A 13,069-nucleotide genomic window follows, 5' to 3' on the forward strand; every position below is an offset into this window, starting at 1 on the left:
GAGTCAGGGGCACAGGCCAACATGGCAGGCAAGGGACACTGTGCTGGCATCTGAGATGGAGGAGAGGGAGGGAGGCTGACTGGGGCGTTGTCTCCTGCCCAGGCTCGCCCTGCTCCCTGAGAACTGAAGGTCTGCACGCTGGCTCGTGGTCAGAGCTTCTCTGAGGATGTCAGGACCCTTCCCACCCACAGTGGGCTACAGGTGGGCTCAGGCCACTGCCGGGACACTTGCTGGCAGGTCTGAGCCCTCTGTGTGCCTCCAGGATAGCCTCCAACTGCCTGGGCCTGGCTGCCACCTGCAGCAGGGGCTCAGGGGCTGAACTCCAGGCCCCCCAGTCACTGTGGGGCCATGACAAAGCCATGGAACAGCTGCAGGCTGCAGCTTCTGGGGCTGGGTGTCCCAGGTCATAGAGAGCTGTGAGTGCTATCCCAGGACAACCAGGCCCCGTCAGAAGTGGCCACAAAGTGCCATGAGACCACACTCAGGCGAGGCCCTGGCTGGTAGCAAGACCAGCGGTCCCCAGGCGTGGTCAGCAGGAGGAGGCAGCAGAGCCTGGTGGAGCTCCCACAGTGCTCCGGTGGTTTGGTCTGTTTGCAGTTTGCTGAGAAACTGCAGGGAAAGCCAGCCAGGTCGCTCGGACAGTCACTGCTTGTGGCTCAGGGCAGCCCTCTGCCTCCAGGGCGGAGTCTCAGCCTGCTGGTGGGCCAGGCGGGGCCTGGCTTCTGTCCTCAAGGAAGGCAAGGTCCAGTTGCTTGGGCTGCTGTGTCACGTGTGAGTGGGTGGCCCTGGGGACCTTGTCCCTTGTGGGCCATGCCTGTCATTACAGGGCTTGCTGCTCACGGGGGGTCTGTAGGCAGCTGTGTCTGGGGCCCCAGGGTCACCTCATGTCTGGCAACCATGCAGTGGGCCCACCCTGGGCCTGCCCTGGTGCTGTCCCAGCCCTGAAGCCAGGTCAGTGCTGCAAGCTCACAGCGTCCCTGTGCAGCCTCTGCAAAAACATCACAGAGCCAGTGAGACCAAGCCAACGAGATACCCGGGGAAAGCCAGACACTGACCAGAGCCTGCTCCTCCTGGGGCCCGTTCACGTGGGGAGTGGGCCGAGGGACATGTCTGGGAGGGTTTGGGGCCTCAGGTCCCTGCAGTGCCAGGGCCCCACCTGTCCCTGGGGCCTGTTGGCAGCAGTGCTCTCTGGGGAACCTGAGCAGGCAGCCTGTGGTCTGGCAGCTGGTGGAGAAGGGAGGCCACCAGGGTGCATAGTGGAGCCTGGTCATCCTCCTAGACTGCAGGGCCCAGGACTCCCCTTGGTGACAGCAGCATGTGGGAGGGGCGTTGGTTCCCACAGGGAGCCTTGGCCTGGAGCTGCTCCATCCCTTACCCCGTCGTGGTGTGGTGACCACCGCAGCTGCGCACCACAGCCCATGCTGAGGGCCTGACTCTGTCAGTGGCTGATGGACGGATGGCTGCTCTTCTTGGTGCTCAGCTCAGGGCGTTCTTCATGCCAGCTTAGGACCCGCAGGCTTGGGAGGCCCCACGGAGCCCAGGTGCCCTCCTGGAGGTGGGCACTGGGGACAGGAACCCCTGGGCCTGGAGTGAAGGGCTGAGACCTGAAGGACCTTGGGACTGGAAAAGCCCCCGGTGCTGGGAAGAGGGTGGGCTGGGGCCAAGGGTTCCTGGAGCCGTGGAAGGGGCAGGGTGCAGGCAGGGACCTCGCTGACCCCCACTTCCCTGAGGATGGGATGGACCTCAGCCCCAGCCACTCCTGGGGCCTCTTGTTCTGCCCCTCTTCTCTCACCCAGGTCCATGTGCTGCCCCTGAATTCTGCGGGGTCAGTGTGTCCCACAGGACCAGCTCATCCCACCCACCCAGAAGCCACAGGCAGTGTCCAGGTTCTGCTGAAGTTGCAGAGGGAGGTGGGGAGAGGACCAGGGAGGGTCCCAGCTGCAGGAGAGGGACATGCCAGCCAAGCCCACTCAAGCCCAGGAGGCATTTGTGAGCTGTGCCTGGGACACCCACCATCGAGAGGTCCTCAGCAGACTATGCCAGCCTCTGGGTCCTTGGCAGGAGCTGGCTGCAGACACAGTGGCTCGGGACCTGGGACCCTGCACTTCCTCCAGTGAGCACAGCCTGGGGTGCGTGGGCCACACTGGAGACCTAAGAAGGGTGCCTGGGTTGCACCCCCTGTGAAAGCCAGCACCGTCCTCAGAGCAGGTAGCCAGCATCACTGGCCAGCTGGCAGCTTGTCACACCTACTCAGGACAGTCAGGACCAAGAGGCCACAGCGGGTGATCAACTTGGGGGGACGTGGACTGTGCACACTGCACTTTGGGAAAGCGTGACTGTTACTTAAAGGGAAACCCAGATTCACTGCACAAAGGCACAGTCCCCTGCTTGGACCTTAGGGACAGTGCTGGCTGCACAGACCTCCCCTCGGGCACCAGCAGGGGCATGGGCAAGCAGGGGCATCCATGGGGTGACCACGGCCAGGCTGCCGTGTGCGTGACTGGCATTGATCTCAGAGCTCACGCCCATGGAGGAAGCCACGTGGAAAGCAGTGTCCTGTGAGCTCCCCCTGGAGTCCTGGCTGGTGGGAGCTGCTCTGCAGAAGCCCCCCACACCCACTGGGTGGGGTGGTCATGCAGGCAAGTCCACGCGCTGGGCTCCTCCAGCTCTGCCCCAAGTTGCATGTGTCCCGCTTTCCTGGCGAGGGTCCAGACCTTGGGTGATGAGCCCCCGTGGGTGAAGGGAACTGCTTCCGGGGGAGCCCACTAGGGGCCTCTTCCCTGGGTAGGGCAGCTCTCTGACCTCAGGGCCTCCAGAGGAAAGAGCTGCAGAGAGGGGTAGGGGCAGGGTCCTGGGCAGGGTGCAGGGAGCAGGACCCTGAGGGGCAGCGTGTCCAGCCTGATGGGCATGCTGGCCGGGTGGTGGAATGGGTTGGGCCCACCACCCCACCATCACAGGTCCCAGGCTGGAGCGCCCACCCCTCTCTTCCCATCCTGGCTGCAGCCCTGCGAGGCAGCTGAGGGCTGGGGCTGGGGTTCCAGCCAGTCTGGTGCAGGGGTGGCCATGGGTGGGTCTCAGCCCTCAGGAGTCTCCAGTTGGTTGGTTGCCATCTTCACTGAGCACATACCTCCACTCAGGGAGCACAGAAGCACCCCCAGCACCTCCCTGAGACTGGCAGAGGGACTGATCTGGGCAGAGGCTGCTCTGGCCCTGGAGGCCTGCCACCAGGCGAGGGGCTGCAGAGGCACCACTGCCCAGTCCTTCCCAGGAGACTCAGAAACTGCTTGTCCTCGCTTCAAAGTCAGAAGGCAGTGCCCAACCCCCGGGGGCCTCTGGTGGCCCAGCTCCTGTGGACAGCTGGCATTCCAAAGTGATCCTACACCCTGGATAGGAGGGGCACAGCCCAGTCCATTGGAGCGGGAGGTCCTCACAGGCCCCACTCCTGGAGCCACCCACCAGCCTCGTCGCCAGGGAGGGAGTGGACCAGGAACAGCCTGGCGCCTGCTGGAGGACCACCCTTGCTGCAGGGGAGCAGGAGGTGTCCACTGCCTGGGCCCTGGGCTGAGTGTGTGCCTCCTGCACTCCTCACTCCTGAGCCTGAGCCCTGTTGCCAGCGTGCACAGGGACAGCCGTAGAGGGGGACTACATTGGCTGAGCAGGGCGAGTTCTGGGACCGCAGGCGCACAGGGCCATCAGGGCGCGGCAGGCCTGGGGCCTCTCTGGGTGAGGAGCTGGCTGCAGACCGCAAAGACAGGCAGAAGGAGGGGATCGGACAGTGAGTCTGTGAGGAACACAGGCAGGGGCAGCAGCTGGGGTGGGCAGCCAGCTCCTGTCAACAACTTGGAGGCTGGTGGCGGAGAGGCCAGGACTGGGATGAGAAGACAAGGCTCCTGTCACAGGATGTGTCCTGAGCCACTGTTGGGAAGATCTGGGTAAGATGACAGCCCAGCCTGTCTGCCCTGCCCCTTCCACTGCTCCTGTGTCCCCAGGAGCCCCTCCCCTCACCTGCGGTACTGCAAGGCCCAGGTGCCACGGGCTCAGCCCACGGGCCTGTGTAGAGGTGGGGGTCCAAGCCGAAGTCCAGCCTGAGCAGCCTCCTTGGCATGGGGGTCCCAGGGGAGCACGGCAGGCTTGCCTGACATTCTGGCCATGGGCACAGACTGAGGGCACAGGCACCCTCTGATCCGCATCGCCTCCTCCCCGCTGGCTGCGGCCTCAGCACCTCCCCGAGGTTGGCCTTGGCACCCTCAGCACCTCCCTGGCCCAGGCACTCCACAGGGCTGGCCCCAGCACCACCTCTCTGAGGCCGGCCCGGCCACCTCCACTGGGCTGGTCCTTGGCCTGCTGCACTCAGGCTTCTCCTTCCTATGCCAAATAGAGGGGTTTCTGTGGTCACCAGGGCTTGTCCCCTCCTGGCCCTGGTGTTTCATGGGATCATTAGGCTGCTTCAGATGGGCTTGGACCCCCAGTCCATGCTCACCTGTTCTCACCACCTGGGATCATCCCCAAGGGACTCACACAGGCCAGGACACAAATGTATACAGCGGCCGTTTGGGGGCCATTAAGAGGCAGGCGGCACCGAGCAGAGGTCCCCTAGAGGAGGGAGAGGTGAGAGCACCACACACCAGCTCACTGCAGGGGCTGGGCACCTGGCAGCCCTTGCTGAACTGGGGACTCAGCCAGCGGGAGGAAGATCCAGCAGGAGAAGCCCAGGACCTTCCCTGGGCCCTGGACACGGAAAACGTCTCCTCAAACTTATTTTTAAAGAATTGATGCAGTGAAGCAGCAGCCATACAAAATGCAGGTGCCAGGCTTCCCGGACAGAGCTGGCTGGAAGGTTGGCAGGTCTGGGCGAGACGGGGACCTGTGACGGTCGCAGGCCACCGAGGGAGAGGGGCAAGGGGGAGATAGACCACAGAAGTAGACAGCCTCAGGCTGACCTCTCTGAAAACGCCAAGGAGCCACGTGTGCAGTGGGCGTGGCTAGCTTGGTGCTGACCGTCAGCATGAGGCAGAGGGAGGAGCAGCGCAAGACGGTGCTCCTGACCCAGCCAGAGCCGTGGACCTGAAGATAGACAGAGCCATAACCACCACTGGCCACCTCAGCCTTCCTCCTCCAGCAATTGCAGATCAGTGGACAGATGGAGCAGGACGCGAGAGGCGTGACATGTGGCCAGACAATCACCCAAGACTGAGGTCACATTCCTCTTTAGTGAACAATGAGATACTCAAAGGGCGGAGCAGACAAAAGCCCCGGTCCTCCAGGAAAGCAGCAAGTGACCTGAGGGTATGGTCTGACCACACCGAATTAGCTCTCCACTCTCACCCCAGATACTTGGTGATCCAATAACAAACTTCTAAAGTAATCCCTTCAAAGAAGTCACCAGGGAAACTGGAAACATTGTGAACTGAATGAAAACAAGCACAATGTGTCAAACCTTGTGGGAGAGTGCTGATGCTTGGAGGAAGCTTACCATGTTGGTCACTGTGCCAGGGAAGAAGGAAGAAAACCAGGAGCAGACCAAACCCAAGTCAGTTGAAGGAGCATGAAACAGGCGTGACGGCCCACACTGTCATCCCAGCCAGGCTCAGCAACCCAACAAGACCCCGTCTCAATGACAAATACCGGGCTGAGGGTGCAGTTCAGTGGTAGAGCACCCTGCGCTCAAGCCACAGTTCACAATGATAATAATTGATAATTATAAATCAGTGGAATAGGAAATAAACCACAGGGAACTGGTCTCGGTGGCGCCTGCCTGTAATCCCATTGGCTCAGGAGGCTGAGGCAGGAGGATTGAGAGTTCAAAGCCAGCCTCAGCAACTTAGCGAGGCACTAAGCAACTCAGTGAGACCCTGTCTCTAAATCAAATACAAAATAGGGCCGGCTGGGGATGTGGCTTAGTGGTCAAGGTTCCTGAGTTTAAAAAGTAAAGAAAAGAAACAACGGGGGGGCTGGGGATGTGGCTCAAGCGGTACCGCGCTCGCCTGGCATGCGTGCGGCCCGGGTTCGATCCTCAGCACCACATACCAACAAAGATGTTGTGTCCGCCGAGAAATAAAAAATAAATATTAAAAATTAAAAAAAAAAAAAGAAACAACAGGGAAAATCAAAACCTAAAGTTTGAATTTTGAAAAGAACAATAAAATCGTAGGTATCTAGAGACAGCTCAAGGAAAAAAGAGAGAAAACATAAATTACCACTATAAAGAATGCCAGGGGGACGTCCCAGCAGAACTGCAGACAGTAAAGGGACAAGGACATTAGGAACACCTTCGTGCTAGAAAGCACAGTAACTTAGGCCCTTGGAGATCATCAACATGATCAAAGTTCTCCTACAGACATTTTGAAAGATCGGAGTAGCTTATGCCAAGTAAAGAAACTGAGCTACTGATTCTAAAGTCTAACCGCAACAGTAGAACCCCAGACCTCCTCACAGCGGTCAGGTCAGCGCTGGAGGGAGAGGGACCGTGCCCCGGGCCCGCTCAGAACCCAGGAGGGCTCCAGGATGCAGTCCAGGAAGGACGTGGTCAGAAGGGCCCAACAGGCTGTGTGCAGAGGTGGCAGCTCCAGATCCCAGTGTCCACTGAACCCAAGCATCTGGCGGACAGCTTCACCTTCCCACAAGGGACGACCCCCTTCCTCACAGACCACACGAAGTGGACTGGGTCCACCTCTGCACCTGCTGACCCTCTGGGACCCTGGGGAAGGAGATCACAGGTCTCCAGGCAGCCAGATCTCTGGGACTCTTGCAAGACCCACTGTCCTTGGACCCTCTGGGCCTGTGGCCTGGGCATGGAAGTGGACACTGGCCTGGCACTTCAGAGCCCCTTTTCAGGTGTGGCCAGGCTGAGAACTGGCAGGACACAGTTTCTCAGCATCGTTAGTGCCCTGGCCACAGATGTGAGACAGCCCAGGAAGCCTGTCCTTCATCTGTGGAAGCCATACTCTGCCCTCAGTGTCCCTGTCCCCTGCTGTCCCCCAGACATGCATGTGGTCAGGTGACAGCCTCTGCAAGCCAGCCTATGACCCTCACTGGCCCTCCCTGACCACCCACCTCTGTGTGGCCCCTTCTTCCCACCTCCCATGGCCTCCATACCCCATCCCCATGGCCTGGTGGCAGGGCATTCCCAGTGGGTCCCAGCTCACCTGCCACTTCAGCCTACCCTGATGGGCCGGTGGGGTATGGGACCAGGGTCTTGAGAGTGTCCCCACTCTAGTGGAGTTCTGCTGGTCCAGATCCCATCTCCTGCCCAGAGGAAGCACCTGCCCGCCCAGTCCAGCGAGCCCCAGGCCTGCTCCAACGCAGGTGGTGCTGCATCCAGGTGCCTCCACTGCCCTGTGCAGCCCAGTTCCAGGGACCATGTGGCCCCTGTGGCCTCAACTCCACGGGTGGCACGGGCTCCACCTGCAGCCTGGGCAGCCTGCTTGGTCCCCTGCCTGTCTGGAACACCGCGTAAGACCAGGCCGTCCTGGGTCCAGAGGGTCACAGTTCAGACGACAAATGAGCATGGGTGGGCGCTAGGGAAAGGACAGGTGGCTCCCAGGGAGGAGCTCCAGGCAGCATCAGAGTCCCACACCGGGACAGAGAAGGGGCATGCAGGACGGCACTCCACCCTGACACCGCCCCAGCCCACCAGCGGGGCATGACTGCTGGTTGTGGGCCACAGACACGCCTTCTCCACCGACTCAGCCAGCGTCCTCACTATCCAGCCACCAACAACCCCAGCCATCCTCAACTAAATGACTCCTCCTGCTCCCCTCCTCCCCCACTCCCCCTCCTCCCTGTCACTCCTCCTCCCCTTCCTCCTCCCTCACTCCCCCTCCTCCCTCACTCCTCCTACCCATCACTCCTTCTCCTCCCTCACTCCCCTCCTCCCTGTCACTCCCCCTCCTCCAACACTCCTCCTCCTCCCCCTTCCCCCTCCTCCTCCCCCTCACTCCTCTTCCACCTGACTCCCCTTCCTCCCTCTCTTTTCCTTCTCCCTCACTCCCCTTCCTCCCACACTTCCCCTCTTCTTCCTGAGCTCCTCCTCCCCCACTCCTCCTCCCCTGCTCCTTTACATCCTCCCCTGCTCCCTCTCCTCCCCCTCCTCCCTCACTCCTTTTCCTCCTCCCCCACTCCTTCTTCTCCCTCGCTCCCCCTCCTCCCCTCACTCCTCCTCAGTGTGAACAGCCCAGGGTGAGGGAGGTACATCCTTGGGTTCCAGCGCTCTCAGGACCCTGGGATAAGAGTGGGTGGGGTCCTCCCTTGGGTTGGCGTGTGCCAGGTGAGGGCCAAGTGCAGCCTGACTGTCCCATACAGGGCCAGTCTTCCTCCTGGGCCTCAAGGCAGAGCCACCTGCCCCTGCTGAGGAATGCACAAGAGCCACCTGTTCTGCTGGCCTCTCGATGTCCTGTCCAGGTCAGGGGCTCTTGCCTGCCCCCAGCCACCGGAAGCCTCCAGTCCCCTTGAGAGCAAAGATCCATCAGTCCAGGGAGGACAGCATCCTTGGACGTCCAGGTGGTCTGGCCCTCCTCCTCTCTCCCTCTCCCCTCTGGTGCTTTTCTGTCCTGCGGATCTGTGTGGGCCAGGGAGGGTGTCCGAGAGCCCTGGGTCAGGGTCAGAGCACCATCTGCCCTGGGCCTGTGCATGGACGGCCCCAGAGACTGGCTTGGCATGGGTAGAGCTGAATAGGAGGGACAGCCAGGCCTGGGAGGCAGCTTGTTGGCCATCCAGCAAGGGGTGGCATCTCCTCCTCGTCCCCAGTGCTTCCAGGCCATCCAACTGAGCCAGGGCTGTGCAGGGCTGTGTCCAGGTGGTGGCCAGCCTGGCTGGGGCCTCACTGTTGGGACTGCATCTCTGCAAGGTGCAGGCCTGCTGCCCAGTGGCGGGTGGCTCCGGTGCTTGTTGATTTGCTCTTGGAAGGCTCTGTGCGCTGTCTACATCTGGATTCTGGGGTCTTCACCCTGGTTCTCTGCAAAGGCAGGATCTAGCTGAAGCATATCCGGTTGCCCTGTGGTGCCCATTACTGGCTTTCAGCCTGCCTCCTCCCTCTCCTGACATTTAAGAAATTTAAATTATCTTGTGTCTATATCTGGCCCCAGGGGTGCTCTGCCACCAAATTCACACCACCAGCCCCTCCCCGCTTTCTTTTTCTTTTTTCTTTTTTAATTTTGAGACAGGTTCCAGCTAAATTGCTGAAGCTGGGCTCCAAATTTTGACTCTCCTGCCTCAGCCTCCTGAGATGCTGGGATCACAGACATGTGTCAACACACCTGGTTCCTGAACTTCTTCAAAAACTGTAATCTTGTTTTCCCAAATCTTTCCTACCTACCAGGCACCCTGTCTCAAAATAAAAAGGGCTGGGTGTGTAGCTCGGGTGGAGCACCGCTGGGTTCAATCCCAGCATGGCAGAACAAACAAAAAGACCCTCCTGCCCACTCTCCTGGGGCGGCAGCCAACACGGAACAAGTCGGGGGGGGGTGTTATTTAGTCTCAGATGTCCCACAGGCTGCTCACCCTGTCAAAAGCCAAAGGAGGACACTGGCACTCCTCTGCCCCCACCAGCCCCCAGGCTGGGCTGGCAGGGACCTCAGTTGGCTCAGCTCACAGGCTTCACTCCTGGACTGGGGGCCCTGCTCTTCCCCCAGCCCAGGGACACTGACTTCGGGCACTCAGTGCCACCTCTGCTGTCGAGGAGCTCCGTGCCTCCCCATCTTCCCAGCAGCCAAGTGGGCCAGTGGCATGGCTCTGGGCCTGGGAGGAGCAGCCTCATGGCAGTGTGGCCCAGGGGCCTCCCTCCCTCTGCTGTGTGCTGCCTCCTGCTGCCCACCTGGGCCTTGCTGGACGGGTGCCCTCCTGGGGCAGGTCCTCTGCGCTGGCACAGCACACAGCCACTGTTGCTGCACCCCAAGTCCCATCTGCCCGGTCACTCCCCACACACCAGGGTCTGCTCCAATTCTGTTATCCGCCCATGCCCTGTAGACACAAGGCCCATGACGCCAAGGGGACCCAGTGACAGCTGGCGCACCACAGACTTCCTAGGGTCCCGGTGCTGCAGGGCCAAAATAGCTCCTCCTCCTGCCTCCTGGGTGGAAAGCACTCCCAGAAATACCCACACGTGACACGCCTCACTACAGTGTCACTGGAGGGGGAGGGAAGCCATGTGTCACCAAGAAAGGCTTAGCTCAGCTTTCCTACCCTGCCTGGCTTGGCTAGGGCACCAGAGGGGGAGACAGCCCCAAACCCTAGCAACCACCTGTGCTCATCATGTGAACAAGCCTCTGCCACATCCATGCCCCTGAGGACTCACGAAGCCTCCTCCTCCCTGCCCTCAGCTGTGAAACCTGCTCCTGGAGTCCCAGTGCCACAGCAAGAGCTCTTTGTTCCCTGGCTGCCGCATCTGGGGAGCTCCCTTTCCATAGGGCCAGCTCTGCTGTCCACAGGCTGAAGGAGGCCTCCCAATGCACACCCCAAGCTAGGTGCTCAGTCAGAAGTCTGGGGCTCTGCCATGCAGCTGGAGGGCTCTGGCCCAGGGTGGGCAACCCAGGACCCCACCCTGTGGCCCAGGAAAGCCATCCAGTAGGGGCTCAGTTCTGAACCTTGAGAAAGTGGGGTGCTGGATGCTCCAATGGCTGGGTCAATCCCGTTCAGCCTGGAGCCCCCTGTCCACAGTGGACATGAGCCTCTGACTGCCTGCAAGGCCCTGAGCATGCCCCAGGCCCTGAGACCCTCAGGGGTCCCCCTGCCGTCCCATGTTGAACTCACTCCTACTTCCAGGGTCTGCCTGGGGTTGGCGTCCAGGGTTTCAGGAACCACAGAGGTGGAGCCATGGGCTGGGGCTGTGCTGAACCATGCTGGCCATGCTCTAGGCACCTGGAAGCAGAGAGAAGGGGCTGTCAGACCCCCTCAGTGAGGTTCTCACAGCCACTTGGCCAAACCCCAGACCCGTGGGGTCTCTGGCAGGCTGGAAGCAAATCTTCATGCGGTGAATATGTCTGCATGTGTGTGGGGTGACCAGGCCATCCCTGTGTTCAGGGGCTGGACCAGCCTCTGAGAAAGTGGAAGGGAAGGTCACAGTAAATGCCTGCGAAAGGGGACAGGTGGTTAGGGCTGGCCTTTGGGACTGTAGAGAGCAGAGCTGGTGGCCTGCAGCTGCCCCACTTTGGCCCGCTCCTGGGGCAGGGCCCTCGGCTTTGCAGCCAGGAGGCTTTTCACCAGAGGCTTGGAGGCAGTGATTGCTAGTATTGAAAGCCAGGGCCCTGAGGCCAGGCACCCTGGAGCACCCACGATGCCCCAGGCCACTGCCCATCAGGATGCCCTTTCTGTTTTCTGGGGCAAGCCCCACTTCTCGCAGCCTTGGGGAGCACTTCTGCTGTGAAGGGTGCCAGACCTTTCTGGCTAAGCTCTGGGTCTGTGGTGAGGTGGGCCAAGGCCTTGATGGTGGTCACTGCCCTTCCACCAGCTGGCCATTGCAGTCCAGACCCAGAACAGGGTCCAAGGCAAAAGAAGCCACTGCAGGCAGGACAGAACCTCTAGTACTGACACCTGGCCAGATGCCTCACCAGGGCTGCAGGTGGACAGACACCAAGAGACCCTGGAAGTGCTGTGAAGGCTCTTCCCTGGCCCAGAGCGGGTGGAGCCCTGACACGTAGGAGCTGCTGTGGCAGGGCTGTGGCGCAGCCTTTCTGGGGCTCTACAGGACCTGGGCGGAGGGCTGGGGTGGACCCTGGGTGGAGGGCCCTGCCAGGCCAAGAGTCCTCACAGAGCCCTCTGTTCTCGTGGGCCTGGCCGGGTTGTTCTCTGGAGGGTGGAGTCTTTGAAGCCAATTGAAGGGCAGCAGAGGAGGGGGCTTAGCAGGGTCCACACCAGGCTTGACGGGAAGAGTACACAAGCCTTCATGGCTGGCCTCTGGGTGGGACCCTCTCGTCCTGGCTACAGCTCCCTTGCTGCTCCTCCCTGGCCTCTGGCCTTTCCCTGCCCAGGAAGGAGCCCCATCCCCATCTTTCATATCCGTGCAGAGGCCTCTGCTTTTTGGTCAGCTGGGGTTGGGGCTTCAGCAGCACCCATATCTAGCTCTCAGGTCAAGTGGAGCCTATCTGCCTGCAGTGCCACCCCCTTGGCCCCAGGAGCAGACGTGGTGGTGGGGGGCTCCTGCCACCCAGCTGTGGCCCCTGCTTGACTGGGCAGGCAGTGTGAGTAGCTCAGCCCCAGAACTTCCTGAGAAGGCTTCTCAGCCCCAGCAGCTTCCCTTGCTCAGGCCCCAGGTGCTGGACCTGGGACTGTCACCACCCTCATCTGTCCCTGCCAGCAGGGTCCTGGCTGGGCTCTCTCCCCTAGATCAGGACCTGGATGAGTGAGAGCAGGAAAAGGAGGCTGGGTATGGACAGATGTCAAAGGAGATGGAAGAGGCAGAGATGGGGGCGAGGTGGGAGGAGGGACAGCGGGAGAGACAGACGGAGGAGAGAGACAGACATGGGGACAGACAGAGAGAAAGTGAGACCGAGGGGAGAGGGAGAAAGAGAGACACAGGGGAGGGGAGGGACAGACAGACAGACAGAGAGGGACAGAAAGAGAAAACAGAGACAGACAGATAGACACAGGAACCTACAGGGACCTAGGGGGTGGGGGTCAGAATTCAAAGTCCAGCAGAGATGGTTGGGGGGTGGTGCTCCCCCAGGCCTGGGCTGTGCAGTGGGTGCAGTTGACCTTGAAGTCCAGCACTGATGCCCTGGACTCCTAACTAGAGGACCCTGTCCTCCCTAACCTTGAGTGGACCATCTTAAGACACTGGGTTAGCTCCCTGCCAGGTGTCTTATAAAGGTAGCTGAGGTCAGCTATGGGACATACTTCTGGGCTCAGGAGGTCACCCTGGGGTCTTCTGTGGGGTGGGTTCCACCTGATGGAGGGGTGGAGAGAAGAGGTGCTTGTGGAAAGAAGTGACCACTCTCTTACTTGGACTAATTCTTCTCCTTTGCCCCTCTCCCCCTAGATTCTGAGTACCCTGATGGCCAGGCCAGCACACCGGGAACAAGGACCTCCACAGAGCAGCCACCTGGACTGGATGGGGTCTGTGTACCCATCCTCTAAC

This window comes from Urocitellus parryii, chromosome 10 (assembly GCF_045843805.1).
Source record: "Urocitellus parryii isolate mUroPar1 chromosome 10, mUroPar1.hap1, whole genome shotgun sequence".
NCBI classification, from domain to species: Eukaryota; Metazoa; Chordata; class Mammalia; order Rodentia; family Sciuridae; genus Urocitellus; species Urocitellus parryii.